The 17,257-nt window shown below is 39.9% G+C and overlaps 1 long non-coding RNA gene across 1 annotated transcript in view; it reads left to right on the forward strand.

Moving 5' to 3' along the window:
- LOC144074778 (uncharacterized) overlaps positions 1–17,257 on the forward strand; it is a 34,868-nt gene that overhangs the window by 3,301 nt on the left and 14,310 nt on the right. The window contains exon 2 of the long non-coding RNA XR_013300381.1: positions 1,877–1,995. This is a non-coding gene — a long non-coding RNA (uncharacterized LOC144074778). The remainder of the gene's footprint in view (positions 1–1,876; positions 1,996–17,257) is intronic.

The following is a 17,257-nucleotide window of genomic DNA, read 5'->3' on the forward strand; positions in this document are numbered from 1 at the left end:
GAAACCTACCATCATTGAGTCCAGGGGCGTCAAACTTCGGTCATATGCAGGGCCAGTTTTTCCAGTGGCGGTCCGTGCATTTTCCTCGTAGCGCCTTCAATGAATCAATCCAACCCTCAAAAACTATTTTATGGCTATAAAACCTCTACTGCAGCTACAGCTGCGACACATAACAAATAATAAATAAATCAATGCACAAAAATGGTGTGAAATTCACTTCCTAGCAGCATTTAATGATTAAATACAAATACTGGAGCTTTTCAGACATTACAACGGGGCCAGGGGGGTGATTTTCCCGGGAAAAGACAGCGATGAACGTCAATGGCGTACCGGCAAACATTGCCCGAAAATGGGGTAAAATCCAGCGAAAACAGCATTTATTGATTAAATACAAATACTGGAGCTTTTTAGACATCAGAACCGGGCCCGGAGTATCATTTCCCCGTGAAAAAGACAGCGATGAAGGTCAATACGTCCATATACGTCCATACGCGAAACGTGAAATTGCACTAAAATGGGGTAAAATCCACTTCCTAGCAGCATTTAGTGATTAGATACAAACACTGGAGCTTAAATACAAACACTGGAGCTTTTCAGATATCAGGACCGGGCCCACAGTTGAAATGTTATTCAGGAATATAGCCATATTTTACTCACCAAAAATCCTTTTTAACTGTACACAATATCCATCCTGCTTTCTTTCTTCCCTCTTTTCTATCGCCATCGAAGCTAATGCTGAAAGTCGAGCCTGTCCTGTCGTATTTCTAGCATAGTCCGTCTTGAAAATGGCTTTAAATCAACACAACAATATATTTGCTTGTGCAGCTCGCTCCAAATACAGTTTGGTAGCTCTGGCTAATCAATAGCCAATCATAGTTGGTGAATGCGATGACGTATCCCTACGCCTGCGACAAGGCATTGTGCTGTTGCCAACTCGAAATCTGATTGGTTAAAGCAACAGTCTTATCGATGCTTGTTTAATGCAGCAGAGCCTGCAGAACTGATTGTGAAGGCCTTGAGGCAGATTTCTGACCCTGGCAACAAATAATGGCTGAAATGTGATTGGTTAAATGCTTCAATATGAAAACACACATCTGGAAGCAGTGCAACCAGGGGGAAAAGCAATGAAAGGAAGCTAACAGACAATTTGGAATTATTTAATAAGTATTGATGGACAAAATATAATATATGATTCAGATATTTCTTAGGCCAGCAGAGAAGGCCTTGAAGGCCCTGACGGCCCGCCACTGATATATAGTATACACTATATACAGTAGCAGTGTGCAGGAAGAAGGTGTCAATACTGGGATTGATTTTTCCCAGTTACCTGTTAATTGGTGTGAATTTGTCACGCACAATTGTGCTTATGTGCCTCTTACGTATTCTTCCCTCTCTAGTGAAATTAAAGCACTATGTTAACGAGATGTTCTTTCTTTGTCTTGACGTAAATAAGGTTGATTGAAAGTCCAGGCTTATTCCTCACTTTTTGTCCCAGAGTTAAACACCCCAAATAACCTCCATTACGTTCCAGTCCCATCACCTCAAGTGCTACTTTACGGAATTCAATCCATCGGATTTCCTGCAGCCACAACTCTTCGTCTTATCGTTTGGGAAATGAACTAAAACGCAGTTTTAATTCCACTTGGCTGTTCTATCCAAGCAATGGTGGAGCCATTTGAGCGAATTTTGATGGATTGCGTTGACCCACTTTCTGGAATCGGTATTTGTCCATCTTTACGTGTGTTCTGGTGTCCACTTTGCTGTGAAGCTATTCTGTTACGCGCAATTAGAGTCCAAGCGGTTTGAGCTCTCCAGGGTCGTTCAAAGTGATAAAGCACAAGGGACAAACTTCTTGTTGTCGTTGTTTTTTGCTCAGGCGCTTTAGCAGCAGCTGTCAATCAAGCATTCTACCCTGAACCGCCAGCTTCAAATTGAGGTAAACTGCAGAAACATAGCTACAATGACATTGACATTGTCCATCACCACAAGTCACGGGTAAGTAACATGGCATTTACATTTACTCCATCAGCAGGTTTGAAACGTTTGCACTTTAAGTAGTTTTACTGTGCCATAGTTTTTTGTTTTACTTAGATTTGGGAAAAGAAACTACTCTTACTACTACCATGCATTATTTTCTTTCCTTATTCTACACATTGAATTTTTCTTCATTTTTGTGAGGGATGCCGATGGATTAAAAGAACTGGATGAAAAGCCCTGAATATTCAGTTTTTTATAGTTCTAAATCAATGTTTATTTTAGCTTTTTTAAAAATATTTTTAGATTTTCCAACTGATTTTTTTACTAAAAACACAGAATAAAATGATTAAAAAATGACTATTATTGATTTAAAAGGGGCAAAATCAGGAAATTTTATATGCATCTATACTCTTCATTTTAATTTGATCCTAAAACAGAAAGTCGGCACTCATGATTTACTTTCCCGGGCCACACAAAATGATGCGGCGGGCCAGATTTTGCCCCCGGGCCACCACTTTGACACGTGCATTATATCAATCAAATCAATCCAAAATCATATAACAACACACAAATTTGCAGTTGAAATTCCTATTTTGTTTTTTAAATGGCTACTTTCTACTTCAGTAATATGACTTTAACATAGCATTTTTACTTGTTACTTTTTTGGCTACATTTTGTTAACATTTAGACAAACAGCTAATTAAATAATTCACGTGTTGTCAACACACTCTTTGCCGTAATTCTGATAGGGCAATATATATATATATTTTTAAACCATCAGATTTTGAACAACGTATTGTGTCACAATAATGTTTCCCTTTTTTTTAATCGAGACAATAACTTGACTATGGCTTGGAAAAGTTGCTGGTGTCATCTGGGAAAAATATGTCTACAAGTTTTCTTGTAGTTTTGCGCTGTTTTAATTGGGGCCCTCATATGCCCCTTAAACAACATCATCTGAAGCTAATAAGACTTAAGAAGTGCATCTGGCTCTAAAATGTTTTCCATTTATAACACTAATGAACTGAGGCGTGCAGTGGAGATGGCCAAACTGCAGAGAGATGTACAGTACATTCCGGAGAATTCCCCTACGCTGCACCAGAGTACATAAAACATGTCTGAAGACCAGAACTTGTATTGGCTTATTTGTGTTTAATTGGAGTCCACCAGAGATGCAAACTAGCATTTAATGTCCTCCCCTGCTGTCCGACTACAAGTAGCATCAGCGTTGCCACCCCCGCTAATGAATCTATCCTGGAAAAATAACCAACCAGACCACCAACAAGAACATTGCGGCCGGAGTCTCTCGTAAATTCTAGATGTTAGCGGCTCGATCTGTGGTGTCCACTGTGCGACCCGCGGGCTAGAACTGGTCCACTAGGGCAGGGATGTCAGATTCGGGTTGGTTCGCGGGCCGTGTTAACGTCAACTCGATTTTATGTGGGCCGGACCATTTTAGATATAATATTTAGATTTTTTTTTTAAATAAATGGATTAAAAGAACTGGATTAAAAGCCCTGAATATTCAGTTTTTTATAGATCTAAATAATGTTTATTTTAGCTTTTTTTAATATATTTTTTTAGATTTTACAAAATGATTTTGGAACTAAAAACACAATTATTGATTTAAAAGGGGGAAAAAATCAGGAAATGGAATATATATCTATACTCTTCATTTTAATTTGATCCTAAAACAGAATGTCGGCACTCATGATTTACTTTCCCGGGCCACACAAAATGATTCGGCGGGCCAGATTTTCCCCCCGGGCCGCCACTTTGACACATGTGCACTAGGGGGTACGACCCGGCCCGCTAAGCTTTTATTACTTTGTATTATTTTTTCTATTATTAACAATAATACGTTTTTTTGACTAAAAATGAACTGGTCCGGCCCACATGAGATCTAGTTGACATGAATGTGGCCCCCAAACCAAAGCTTGACAACCCTGGACTAGATAGATACATCAGAAATAGTTTGATTTCTAAATGTTGTGGTGTGTAATATTCAAAATGGAGTCCAAAAAGAAGCCCCGTTCACGTCAGATCCAAGTCCCATTTTATTAAGAACACCAAACAATGAACTGGATAATAAATGGAGCTTTTATTTATTTACCCGGATAATAAACTCAAACCAAAACCACAGCGGCCTTTCACCCAGAGGATTTACCCATTATTACAGGTGCTGAGTAGACAAAAGGGTCAGTCATATTAAAGGGATTTATAGTCTTATCCTGAAGTCATCAGTCCTGGAAGTCCTGACTTCTATCTGACTTAATAGAAAACCAACAGGTAAAAAAAGAGAGAGGCAGGTTGCATTAATATGATGCATTGCATTATTTGGAGGACTTTTTGATGAAATGCAGAGGAATTCTTTTAGAACAACCTCGGATGATTTGAGAACTCCTTAAAGGGCTGCAGACCCTAAATTTTGTTTACATCTAGTCAAATGATTCACCATTTAAATTATATTTTTTTCATCACTAGCAAAAAAAAAACATTCAAAATTAAACGTACTATACACTATCAACTATGATAAATGGTCAAAACTACTAATGATAATCAGGTCAACCATCTCATTTCATTTTCTCCCACTTATCCGAGGTTGGGTGTCATATTTAGCAGGAAAGCCCAGACTTCCCTTTCCCGAGCCACTTCATTCAGCTCTTCAAAGCGTTCCCATTCCAGCCGGGAGACATAGTCTCCCCCAGTGTATCCCGAATTGGCCTCCTTGGAGTGGGATGTGCCCGTAACACCTCACCAGGTAGGCATCCAGTAAACCAATCAGATGCCCAAGCCACCTCATCTGGCTTCTTTCCCCGGTTGGCCTCCTTGGAGTGGGATCTGCCCGAAACACTTCACCAGGGAGGCATCCAGTAAACCAATCAGATGCCCAAGCCACCTCATCTGGCTTCTTTCCCCGGTTGGCCTCCTTGGAGTGGGATTTGCCCATAACACCTCACCAGCAAGGTGTCCAGTGCCCAGTGAGATGCCCAAGCCACCTCATCTGGCTTCTTTCCCGGTTTGGCTTCCTTGGAGTGGGATGTGCCCATACCACCTCACCCGCAAGGTGTCCAGTGCCCAATCAGATGACCAAACCACCTCACCTGACTTCTTTCCCGGGTTGGCATCCTTGGAGTGTGATGTGCCCGTAACACCTCACCAGTGAGGCCTCCAGTGGCCAATCAGATGCCCAAGCCACTTCATCTGGCTTCTTCCAAGCCCGACTCCTGGTTGACTGGATGAAACTTTTCATGAGTTAACCCAAATTATTATTATTATTTTACAATGATCACAGTCTTTTTCCAACCTCCACCCACAGCCTATGTAAATGCTTCACAGCGAGGTGAACCACTATACACTTTAATTAACTTCCAAGAACAATAAATGGCCACAATCGGGTAAACATGAAAATAGATTGAATAAAGAATACTTACTTTTCCCCTGGCTGTGGAAAACACTTGTGTCATGGGCTGTCCAACCTCATCGTAGCTCAGGGCTGAAGCTGGCGACTTGACTCAATCTGACAGAGGAGAACTGGGGACTCTTTCTCCTGGCACCCCGGTACACACCACGTTGACACTCTCCTCTGAAGTGCCACATTAATTCTAATAAAGCGCTGCCTTACCGGGCTCCGTAAAGACCGTACCAGGACTTCTCGGAGTGGGGGGTGGCCAGATACTAGTATAAATGCCAGGCTTAATGAAGGGAGGCAGTGGTGGCGCAGGTGGTGCCGTAGTGCAGGTGCAAGAAGTCGCCCAAGGGTTCTTGGGTGAGGCCGTTTGGCACTTAGACTCCAGGGGGGGGCACAGCAGCAGAAATCGCATTTTAATCGACAGCCATGGTATTCCTTGTCCTCTTCATGGCGGATCTTTGTTGTATAATAATTATATTAGTAAGTCTGGATGTTTTTGTTGGTGTTTGTTTGGAGCTCCATCCACCAGGGTAGGAACACTTGTTTCCTGACGCTCAATTTGGATGAAATTCTCTGACAATTATTGACTTCTAGAAACAGAACATTGATGCAAAAGTGATAAAATTGTGCTGAAAGAAACTCATTCGCTTTGTTCCTTTGCCAAGGATTCAAAGATATCTATATCCAAGATTAACAAACTTGAAGTTCAGTAGGAATGGCAGCCAATGAACACTTTTTGGGGGTCTCGCCATGTTGACCATGGAGTTAAATGACTCCAAAGAGTCAAATGAGTTCATTCTCCTTGCTAAAATCACCAATCGGTTATCCATAACCAAAACCCCATAGAGAGGCAACAGATATTAATTTATTTTCCTTTTCTGGCCATGGCCTGCCCGTTTCTGCAGTGATGAAAACCCACCCATACCAATGTGCAGTTGGTCCAACTGAACCGTAGTTGCAATTTGTAGTTGTCCTCAATGAGAAAGGTCACATGACCTTGTGTTTCCGTTCCTAATCATCAAAACCCTATTAATACTTTCATTGTACCTGTATGATATTTTAAGGCGGCCTTTGCAATGAATTATTTAACACTTATTTCACACTTATTTCAATCCCAGGCTCTTGTAAAACGTCAACAATACAACACATAGTTTGATCCTCTCTTTAGAAACATGTTAAAATCGCGCTACTATACCCAATAGTATAGATATATTTGTAAACACATAGTCATGTAAAATAATAGAAAAAGGCTGTGTGTGCCACTTGTAAACTGGGCTTTGCTCTTTACTTACTCACCCAGAAAAGGGCAGATTATAATTTATTTAATTTCCCCCTGCTTTCTTTCCTCTTCACACCCCCCCCCACGCATGCCAACCCACCCACCTAAATCAGCTTGCCAGTCTGGCTATGAACACATTGCGGGGCCTAAGGGCAACGCTGTGGCCAACCTGCGTTGTGTTCACATGGCTGAGCAGACAGCGGGTGAGGAAAGCTGGCATGCTGAAACCAAACAGGTGTATGATTTGGAGGCCAGAGCTGTGAAGGGTGAATTTTCTTTTACCAGTCAGTCTTTTTTTGTTTGTCAGTGTGGGGGGAGCTGTCCCAAGAAAGATTGTCTTTTGAGTGATATGCCAGGATATGTATTTCTTATGTTTAATCGTGTCCAATACCGTCTTTTCAAAATTGACGCCAGATTTCTATGTCATAGTTTTAGTTAACGTGGTGCTAAAGTTTTCTATGTATTTATTTTTAAGTAACTTTTAATTCTTGTAAGAATCTTCATGCCCTGTGGTTGGTTGTCAACCAATTCAGGGTTGTCCCCGCCTACACTTAAGGCAAACTTAAGTCTTAAATTTTCTCCAAAATAGACAGGGCGCCTTATAATCCAGTGTGCTTTATATATGGCCAAAAAATTAAAATGTGTCATTCATTGAGGGTGCGCCTTATAATCCAGTGCGCCTTATAGTCGTGAAAATACGGTATATACAATATATAGTATGACGTTTTATATTTAGATACAGTATATCATAAATCCCATTCTTCTGTGCCTTAAGCACAGCTACTAAATAACAAAAAAAAAAGATTTTTCAGTCATGTGCTAAAGTAAATACCATCCATTATTACCTAAAATGGGATTTCACTTTTAAGAGAAGATAATTTAAACACATAAAACGTATATATTCAAATCACTATTTGTAAAACCATACAATTTCTTTTACTCATACATATCACAGGATTTTATTTTGACTACAAATAAATGAATCCATAAAAATGGACAAGAAATAGTGCATATTTTCTAAATAATACATGACAATCGTTCCCTTTTTACAGCACACATTATGTTATATCTTCCCAATGAGCAGACTTTCTTTATTTCAACAACAATGACGATGAACATGTTCCTTGCTCAGCAGCAAGCTGTTAATTTCTGTCTCCATGTGCTGCTTCATCACCAAAAAAATTCAAAGGCAAATTATCGAGGGGGAATTTCATGCCACAGAAGGATAACGACGATGATGATGATGTGGATGGATGGCTGATGCCACATCAAATTCAGCGCATGTCAGTAAATTGGAACATATGTTCCTTAAACTAAAACATCATGATAATTCTCCTCCAAGATGGCTCATAAAGCCGCAATTTATTAGCCTAAATCGAGGGGGGATGATAACATAGATAATTTTTAATGGAAGGTTAATGCGAGAATCCGCAGATAAAAACGGACCCCTTGGCCTTGTATCGGCTATATTCTGCAGCGCGGCTTAAAATCGGCGAGATTTTCATGCAAAGAGGGTTGTTCCCCTTTCATTACATTTAATAGCTTCTAGCATAAAAATATACGGATCCTTTTCACGGCTAATAAAACCGCAGATCTGTACACGATGAGCACGTCGGAGACAAAGTGGAAATGAAATCGAGCCGGAGCGAAGAATCCCCGAAAGTCTTTCCGGCCGTAGAAATCCCTACTCAATTCCCACCCAGTCGCTTTTAAAATAGGCCACGGCGCCGAAAACATGATTTTTCACCATTGTAACAAATGAGCGCCTGTCCGGCTGTAATTAATGGAATCCCAGCACTTTTGTCATAGCTACACATGAGTAATTTATATCTATACCAGCAGCGTCCGTACGCTTACTGTCTTTTGACTGTCAACGGTACCTCCGTGACATGTTTACCGGGACAGATCTGACCTTCTTAATCCCCCTCGTTATTAATACGATAAAGCCGAGGCGGAGGAACAATGAATCAAAGCGGCCCTGGACTCCTTCTCTCTTTTCCTACCTTTTCATACATATTAATTACACGGAGCTGCCAAGGGCCGAGGAGTGCATTAGCATGTTCTGTACGTCCCAGTGCAGACGTTACGTAGAAGTCCAGAAAAAAAGCAGAGCTGTTGTGGCCCCTGCAGCGTAAGATAGTTCCCCCGGATTAGCTTTATGAGGCTGAGTGGCAGGAACTTGAACATGACAGAGCAGCGATACACTTTCTTGTCCACACAATTATCTGTGTCCTACTTTTAAAGCTAATTCTACACAGTAACCCCCCCCCCAGGTTGGAAGGGAAGCATCCTGGTGGGGGGCATTGGTGGTGGGTGTCAGTCACAGGAGGACCAGACTGCCCTGGAGCTAAGCTGCCGGTCCCTTTTCTACCAAGAAAGGGGGGTGGGAGGCGGAGAATGGGATGATTGAAATCGAACTTGAGATGTAGGACACATAAATAAAGTGTTTTTTTTCCTTTTCCTTCCTGAAATACACTTTCCTTGCCTTGCATTTACATAATACTCCACCTTGCAAGCTTTTTCGCTTCAAGGTTTATGGAGTCACGTGGCGTTGCGTGTAACGGCGACGTCATCTGGTAATTCATAGCAACCTTCACAACATTCACGGGAAGCGAAATCATTGTTTACTTCATTCGGAAATAGATGGATTTTGTTTGGAAATATATAGTTATCATTGCCCTGACCATGAACATTGAATAATGTTAAACAGTGTAAAAAATATATAGCCTGCCGTTTTGAACTGTTTATGCTCCTGAAGAACGATTCTTGCTTTTTGGACTATTTATTAGCTCTTTTGCAGTTTTATTTATCTATACTATAGGCGTGATATTTACAGACTCTTTAAATGATAGAATATTGTCAGAGTTGTCAAAAATCAACCTTTAAGACTCACACTGACCCATAAATATTGAAATTGACCCAAAAATAATCTATGAATAAAAAGAACAGTGCAAGTACTTGTTGTGTTTATCATGTGATGTATGGGAATACAAAATTAAAAGTAGGTGAGAATGTTAGCCTGTTCATTTGTCATCTTCTATTACCAAATGTATCATATTTGATACATGAATTTTGAGCAATCTGATGATTTCCCCTCTACAAAAACTGATGTATCATGTAAACATGATACAAATTATATTTGAAAATGTGTCTTTTTGTTCCCGAGGGACCATTAAATCCTAGAGTTTAAAGAATTTTAATGTGTTCCATTATACTGAGCAGTAACAAATTGAAGTTCTACTTTGCTTGATGGCGAGAGGCATCCAATCAAATTTGACTGGGGTGATCACAGTCAAAATAGATTGAACATCTCTCACCATCAATGAGTAAACATCTAAAAATGGACGCCAATACATTAAAAAAATCTTTTTTTTACCTGATTCCGATCTCCTAAAAATGATGTGATCGGGCCCGATTTCCGATAAATTTCTATTCGATTTCATCGGAGACATCCCTAGTCTTATTGTCAAAATATCTTATGTAGCCCCTCTTAGATAGCATGAAGTAGCGCTTGTAAATCACTTTCAGTGACTACCACCGGTCAACTGGCTCTTACGTGGGATAAAGTGAAGGGTTCCATTGACAATCTCCACATCCAGGCCCTATCCTAATGTGTTCCACCCCTGCTACCATGGTTTTGAACAAAAAAGCAACCCCCACTTCCAGTCAACCACCTAGCAATATTGAATCAATCACCGCCACCCATCTAACACCGCATTAACGTCAAAGGCTAGACCCAAACGCAGATAACCTAAAATGGTATACTGAAGAGGAAATATATTCCATGAAAATGGGAATAAAGCGAGTCAAGTCTGAGAAGACGCTGACCCGCCTGACCCGCCCTATGCTCAGATATGAATGATGATGCAGCATGTGAGCCCCTCGTTTCGGAGATAACCTTCAACGGCATCCACGTACAAAAGCCTCACGTCATGGCTAGGCGCTATTTGGGCTTTGGGAATAAATGGTAGCCACGTAGACGCCATCACATGACCTAGAATAAACACACACTCTCATCAAGACATCACAATTACCTCACATAACGTTTTCAAGGCATTTTTCTCGGTCGAAAGGTCTTTTTCGCTTGGAGAAAATGTATAGCTGTGTAATTACAGCAAATCAGAGTTGGGTTCTAAATGGCTTGTCTGTTGGAAGCACTGTCTTGCATAGTTTATCGTGTAGGCTAGTGACAGAGCGGCAAAAAGAGAGAAATAAAACAACAAGTGAGGATCATGGATCTCAGAGAGCAGAAATTAATAAAAACACTATGTCAAGAAGCTGGAAAAAATGGTTTCCTCTAATGGATTCGCCACAGAAAACAGCTTTTAGACAATCAATCTTGCCTTTGGAAGCCAAATTATTTAAGTAATTGTTCCTCACAACTGCCAGAGGAATTTGTCCTCTAGTAAGAGTCTTTTGTCACCTGCAAAGTGTCTCATACCAGTTTCATTGTGCTCGTTTTAGTCATCCGACGCCATTCTAGTTAAGAACTTAACACTGCTGTGTTAAGTGACAATAACTTTCTGGATTTTATTCTCCAGCCAATGCACATTTACAAAAAAAAAGCACAAAATGTAATATAGCTGAACTACACGATTAGCCTAATAAGTCCAAAAGCAGTTAAATCAAGAGATGAAATCAATACAAACGCAGCACTAGAACAGACAAAAAAATCTATTAAAAAAATCAATTTGGTTGAATTTACAGTTCATTTCAATCAATTACATGATCTTATAATCACGTAAATGCCTGGCCAATAAATAAGCAGTATTCATAATGTTTTATTCTTTATTGCAGGGTCACTTTCACCTGTTCCCAGTTTGCATGTTTTCATCTCTTGTTAAGTATTTTGATTAAATAAACACTTCCAATTCCAAATATACCGAAGCCTTGCAAAAATAGACTAGGAGATTTTTACACATTTGTTGGGGATACAAGTCATGCTACAAAGTGTAAATGAAATCATAATTTGTGGCTTGTCCTTGTCGCTCTGTCATAATTAATCTGAGTGTAGCACATGCAGGTAGATATTAATTGTTTCTCATGAATGGTGTTGACAGATTATGGACATATGCGTCTTGGAAATGGCACATTAAAATCAACATTAACTGAGATTTGTATGTTGATAAAATAAATATTTAGAGTACTGGAGTCACTTTGCATCTGCACTTTTTGTTTTTGTTTTGTTTTGATGAAGATTCATTTCAGAAACGCATGTTTTGCAAGTAAAAAACAAATAAAAAATCTCAAAACAAAACAAACCAACACAACACAACAAAAACAAAACTGTGTTCGAATGTAGGTCAGGTACTTTGAATATATTAATGCTAAGCCAACATGTGTTTCAATATGGCCAACAAACTGTATAATGTCTGACGTCACACTACATATACTAATAATAGGATACATTTTTAACATCAGTATTTTCATTTAACGATACTAATAATTGCCATGCTCTCTTTTAAACAAAAATCGAATTGGAATTAAAGAAAGACTGGTCGAGTACCTGCTCTCCACATTATACATGTTTATTCTCCTGGCAGCTCGTGGGCCAATATTGATGTGTTGAGGTCAGTCGCCATGGCAACCTGCACACACAAACTATGGAAGAGATAAGGCCCACAGCCGTGGCCTTGAGGGAGTCGTTAAGCATCTGTCTCCTGACTCCGACACCCCCCATTCAGTCTCTGCATGGATGGGCGGGGGCCACACATTAACAACAAAGGTGGTTCACCCATGTTTGCTCTCCAAGGACTGACCATCGCTAGGCTAAGCTAACAGCACTACAGGAACTGTTACAGAACATTTCATAGTTTCGTCTGTCTTGTGGATGTGAAGGAATGATCATTTATTTCCCAATATCACTTTGATATAGTAGTTCTTTTGTCAATACACCCAATGGATTGTGGCCTGTATACATCGACATCAACACAGCTTTACGAAGCATGGAAAGCAGCGTTGGAATAGTTACGCTAGCTACTAGCTTGCTACTATTTGCGAATGGATTGTGGCCGCCTGGACGAACGTATAAAACTCAGTGTTTTCGATGACTCATTTGGACAATTGTAGAATTCGGACACAGAAAATGAGGACTTTGATGGATTTGTGGGTGATGATGACGTGAATACAATGTAAAATGGCTAAATAAAGTACAACCGAACTCAGTTTTGCTTCCGTTGCCTTTTTAAAAACGTGTTTTTAGCGTGTGGGTGTTGCGTGTATGTTTAAGCTGGTGTATGTTTTGCCATGCCTGGTTGCGTCTATAAAAACGGTGCGTCCTTTGTGTGTGTAAAATACAGAAATAGCACTCGTTATTGACACTGTGGCTAAAAATATAATGCGCCGTATAGTCGTGAAAATACGGTAATTTGATTTTTGCTACGTCATGTTGCGACATGGTGGCCCAGTGGAGTGAGTGGTTAGCGCGTCGGCCTCACAGCTTTGGGGTCCTGGGTTCAAATCCAGGTCATGCCCATCTGTGTGGAGTTTGCATGTTCTCCCTGGGCCTGCGTGGGTTTCCTCCAGGTACTCCGGTTTCCTCCCACATTCCAAAAACATGCATGGTAGGCTGATTGGACGCTCTAAATTGCCCCTAGCTACGATTGATTGGTTTTTTGTCTCATTGTGCCTAGCTGGGATAGGCTCCGGCACCCCCCCGTGACCCTAATGAGGATAAAGCAGTTCAGAAAATGAGATGAGATGAGATTAAACTGGTATGACTGGACATAAATGCTGGCCTTTCCATGCCAATGACCGTCTTAGATGTCGACTTCATTTAGGGCCAATGACGAGTCAAATGAGGCTAGTCTGAGGGTAAAAAGTTTTCCAATCCAATTCATTCCTTTTCTCTTGGAGGAAGTCCAGGTTCCTTGGACTGCTGAATGAATTAATCACCGCCAATAGACCAAACAGCGAGAGACGGCTAACAAGAAGCCCCCGCTGCTTGACCACAGCATGTCAATGTCAACAGCAACAACATTAACTGCCCTCAAATGTCCACCCGACACAAAGAGAAGAACAATTCCAAGGCTGGACTCTGTTTACACCACGTCTTGGCCACGCGGTGGGACGAGCCGAGTGGACTCGCCGCAGCCGGCCCGGCTTTGAAAACAGATGATAAATAAATCAAAGTGCACTAAGCACTGCTTCCACATGGCAATCGCCTCCTTCATAGCGTCTGCACCTCATCAATCACGCCATTGTCTGCGTGAAAGGCGAGCCTTGTAAATGTCATATCCACTCAAACCCAAGGAGAGGCGGAGCAGAATGCGGCTGCGTTTTTTTTTTTAATTGGATAGTGTAATTAAACTAAAAAACCCTGCTAGGCGGTCTTTTGACAGGACGGATGAAGACCCCTTTTAATAGGGCTATGAAATGTATTTGTTAAAAGGATGAGGCAATATGCACTATATGATTGGGTGCCCTTTTGTGTCCTCCTTTTTATTTACGACTAAAATAGTAAAAAGGTAACTTGCTTAGAAAATGGGCGTAATTAATGCCATCTTTTCAACAAATGGTAGGAAAAGACTGCATTTATTAAAGGCGATTTTCAGACGTATACATCGAAGCATCGGGGTGAAGCGATTAAGAGGAGAAGAGCTTGTACTTGATTAAAGTACCAACAAAGAGAGGCCGAGTCGGAATATTGATTACCCGAGCGATCGGGATACGGGTCACTTTGCCGCTCACGCGTGCTTTCAATTTAATTTCGTTAGCCGCCTTCTTTCTTGACGTCGCCTCGGACAAAATCCATAGGAATACGGGAGTTCACCAAAAGAGGAATAGCGGTACGTTTTTCATACGGGTGAGATGATAAAAGCAGTTACTGCATTGGTGTGTTGTTAGGTTTAATTTGCATTGTTTTTGCTGAGTGTGAGTGGTCTCTCCAGAGAGAGAGAGAGAGAGAGAGTCTCGCTAAGGCCTCCTTGCGAAAAGATCGATAGGACAGGGCTGCAGTGATAAATCAGAGCGCTCGAGTGATGTCTGTCATAAAGCGCCGACCACAGTCACGGCTCTCAGCTTTATGGCGCCGTTGAGTGTTATTGCAATCTTTTGATAGCTTTGGTTAATTTATCTGATTACAAGAGCGCCCCAAAGAACGAGCTGCGGTGAACCTTTGCTTAAGTGTTGCATCAAATCAGTTCTGTTTTTTGGATAAACATTGAGTCGAGTTCACGTTTAGCTGTGGTTAAGCCCCTCCTTTTTCTAGGCCCTGTATGTGGCGATATTTTTAGGTTGACGCAATGTAGGTGAAATGTGACAGGAGTTGTGGGTAATGACCATGTGACTCATTGGTGCTTCTTTGGGTTTAGGTCAGGTTTTGATGATTATTTGTTTGTAAGATTTCTTAAAAAGTGCAGGGAAGTGAGGATAAATTTGTCAACCTTTGCTGTACTGTTGCATCAAATCAGTTCTGTTTTTGGATAAACAGTGAGTCGAGTTCACGTTTAGCTGTGGTTAAGCCCCTCCTACTTTTTCAGGCCCACTTGGCAAATTATTGACTACTGTGTGTGGCGATATTTTCAGGTCGATGCAATGTGTTCGAAATGTGACAGGAGTTGTGGGTAAAGATCACATGACTCGTTGGTGCTTCTTTGGTTTTAGGTCAGGTTTTGATAGTTTGTAAGATTTCTCAAAAAGTGCAAGGAGTGAGTATAAAGTTGTGTCATTTGTTATTGTTGTGAATGTAAATTGCAACAGTTTGGAACAAAATGAATACTTTATAATTTATTATATTATTAATTATACTAGTAGTGTTATTTGTTCATGTTCAAACTTGATAATATTTTCCTAAAAACTAATTTAATACAATTAAATTGAATGAAAAATCCCCAGTAATACTTTTTAAATGAATACAATTAAAATGAATGGCAACCAAAAAAAAATCAGTCTGATTTTATCCCCCAGTAATTCTCAAGTCTCTTTTTTGATAACAACAAACATATAATTCATTTAAAGTGGGACAGCTGACTCTGAATACTAATGTTATTGTGCGATTTCCAATATGAGAAATCCAATCATTTTGGACTCACCCATCCAAATTGAATTGGACGTTTAGCGCCGTCATTGGCGACCAACACCTTAAAAGCCATTCCTCTCAGCATATGCACTCTGTTCTAACCTCTGACAGTGAGCTGGAGTGTGTTTTCTCATCTTTCTGTTAAGCTAGCTCAACCCCTGCGATGAAATCCACCCAGACAATATCAAAGTGAACCCCGCAGACCTTAACCAAAGGGGCATTTGCCAAAAGTGAATGAACACGTCTCCTAGCTCATGGTTTTAAATGAAACTGCATAAAGTGTTCTATCTACTCCACGCCAGTGTGTGAATTGTGCTGGAAAATCTATTTTGGAGGGCTGTGCTTTTCAATTCCGAGGGAAAAAAGACTGACTACTGTAGTGACATCAATCAAACGGGGACGTTGCGGTGGCTTTGCGACATAAGTGGAAGGTCCACCAGTTCACCAGTTAAGACAGGCTATATATATATAATGTGTATGTGTATATATGTATGTGTGTATATGTATGTGTATATGTAGTATATAAATGTGTATAGGTATGTGTGTGTATGTATATGTATATAAATATGTGTATAGGTATATATGTGTGTGTATATGTATGTGTATATGTATATAAATATGTGTATAGGTATATATGTGTATATGTGTGTATATATGTGTAAATGTGTACATGTGTGTGTGTATATATAATGTGTGTACATGTGTATGTGTATATAATGTGTGTACATGTGTATGTGTATATAATGTGTGTACATGTGTATGTGTGTACATGTGTATGTGTATATAATGTGTGTACATGTGTATGTGTATATAATGTGTGTACATGTGTATGTGTATATAATGTGTGTACATGTGTATGTGTATATAATGTGTGTACATGTGTATGTGTATATAATGTGTGTACATGTGTATGTGTATATAATGTGTGTATATGTATACATGTGTATGTGTATATAATGTGTGTATATGTGTACATGTGTATGTGTATATAATGTGTGTATATATGTATATGTGTATATGTGTATATATGTGAATATGTGTATATATGTGTGTATATGTGTATGTATATAGGGATATGTAAATATATGTATAGATGTGTATATATATACACACATATATATATATATATATATATATATTTATATATATATATATATACACACACATACAGTATAAGTATAATGAGATTTAAAGCTTTATCACAAAATGCACAAATAACAACAACAAACAAAAACAAACCGATAAATAACCAATAAATAATATTAATGAATAATCAGTAAATAAGGAATAAATCAATAAGTAGTCAACGTTGAATAAGTGGTCACATAAATAAGTAGGTACAATGTGAACAGTATGTACAACTGGGGGAAAAGAGACTGTCATTGGTCGGCCTATCTCCTCAGTGGAAATGTTGGAGAGGTACCCCCCCCCCCTCCTATATTAGCTGAACTTCATTAATCTTCATGCCATCTTCTTTAACTAGTCATGTAGAACGGCTCAATAGAAAGCCGTATAATGGGGAAGGCCCAGTGCCAATTACTAGGTTAACATAGTGTTCAGCCCCAGTGCA

The sequence above is a fragment of the Stigmatopora argus genome, chromosome 5 (genome assembly GCF_051989625.1).
Source record: "Stigmatopora argus isolate UIUO_Sarg chromosome 5, RoL_Sarg_1.0, whole genome shotgun sequence".
Lineage (NCBI taxonomy): Eukaryota > Metazoa > Chordata > Actinopteri > Syngnathiformes > Syngnathidae > Stigmatopora > Stigmatopora argus.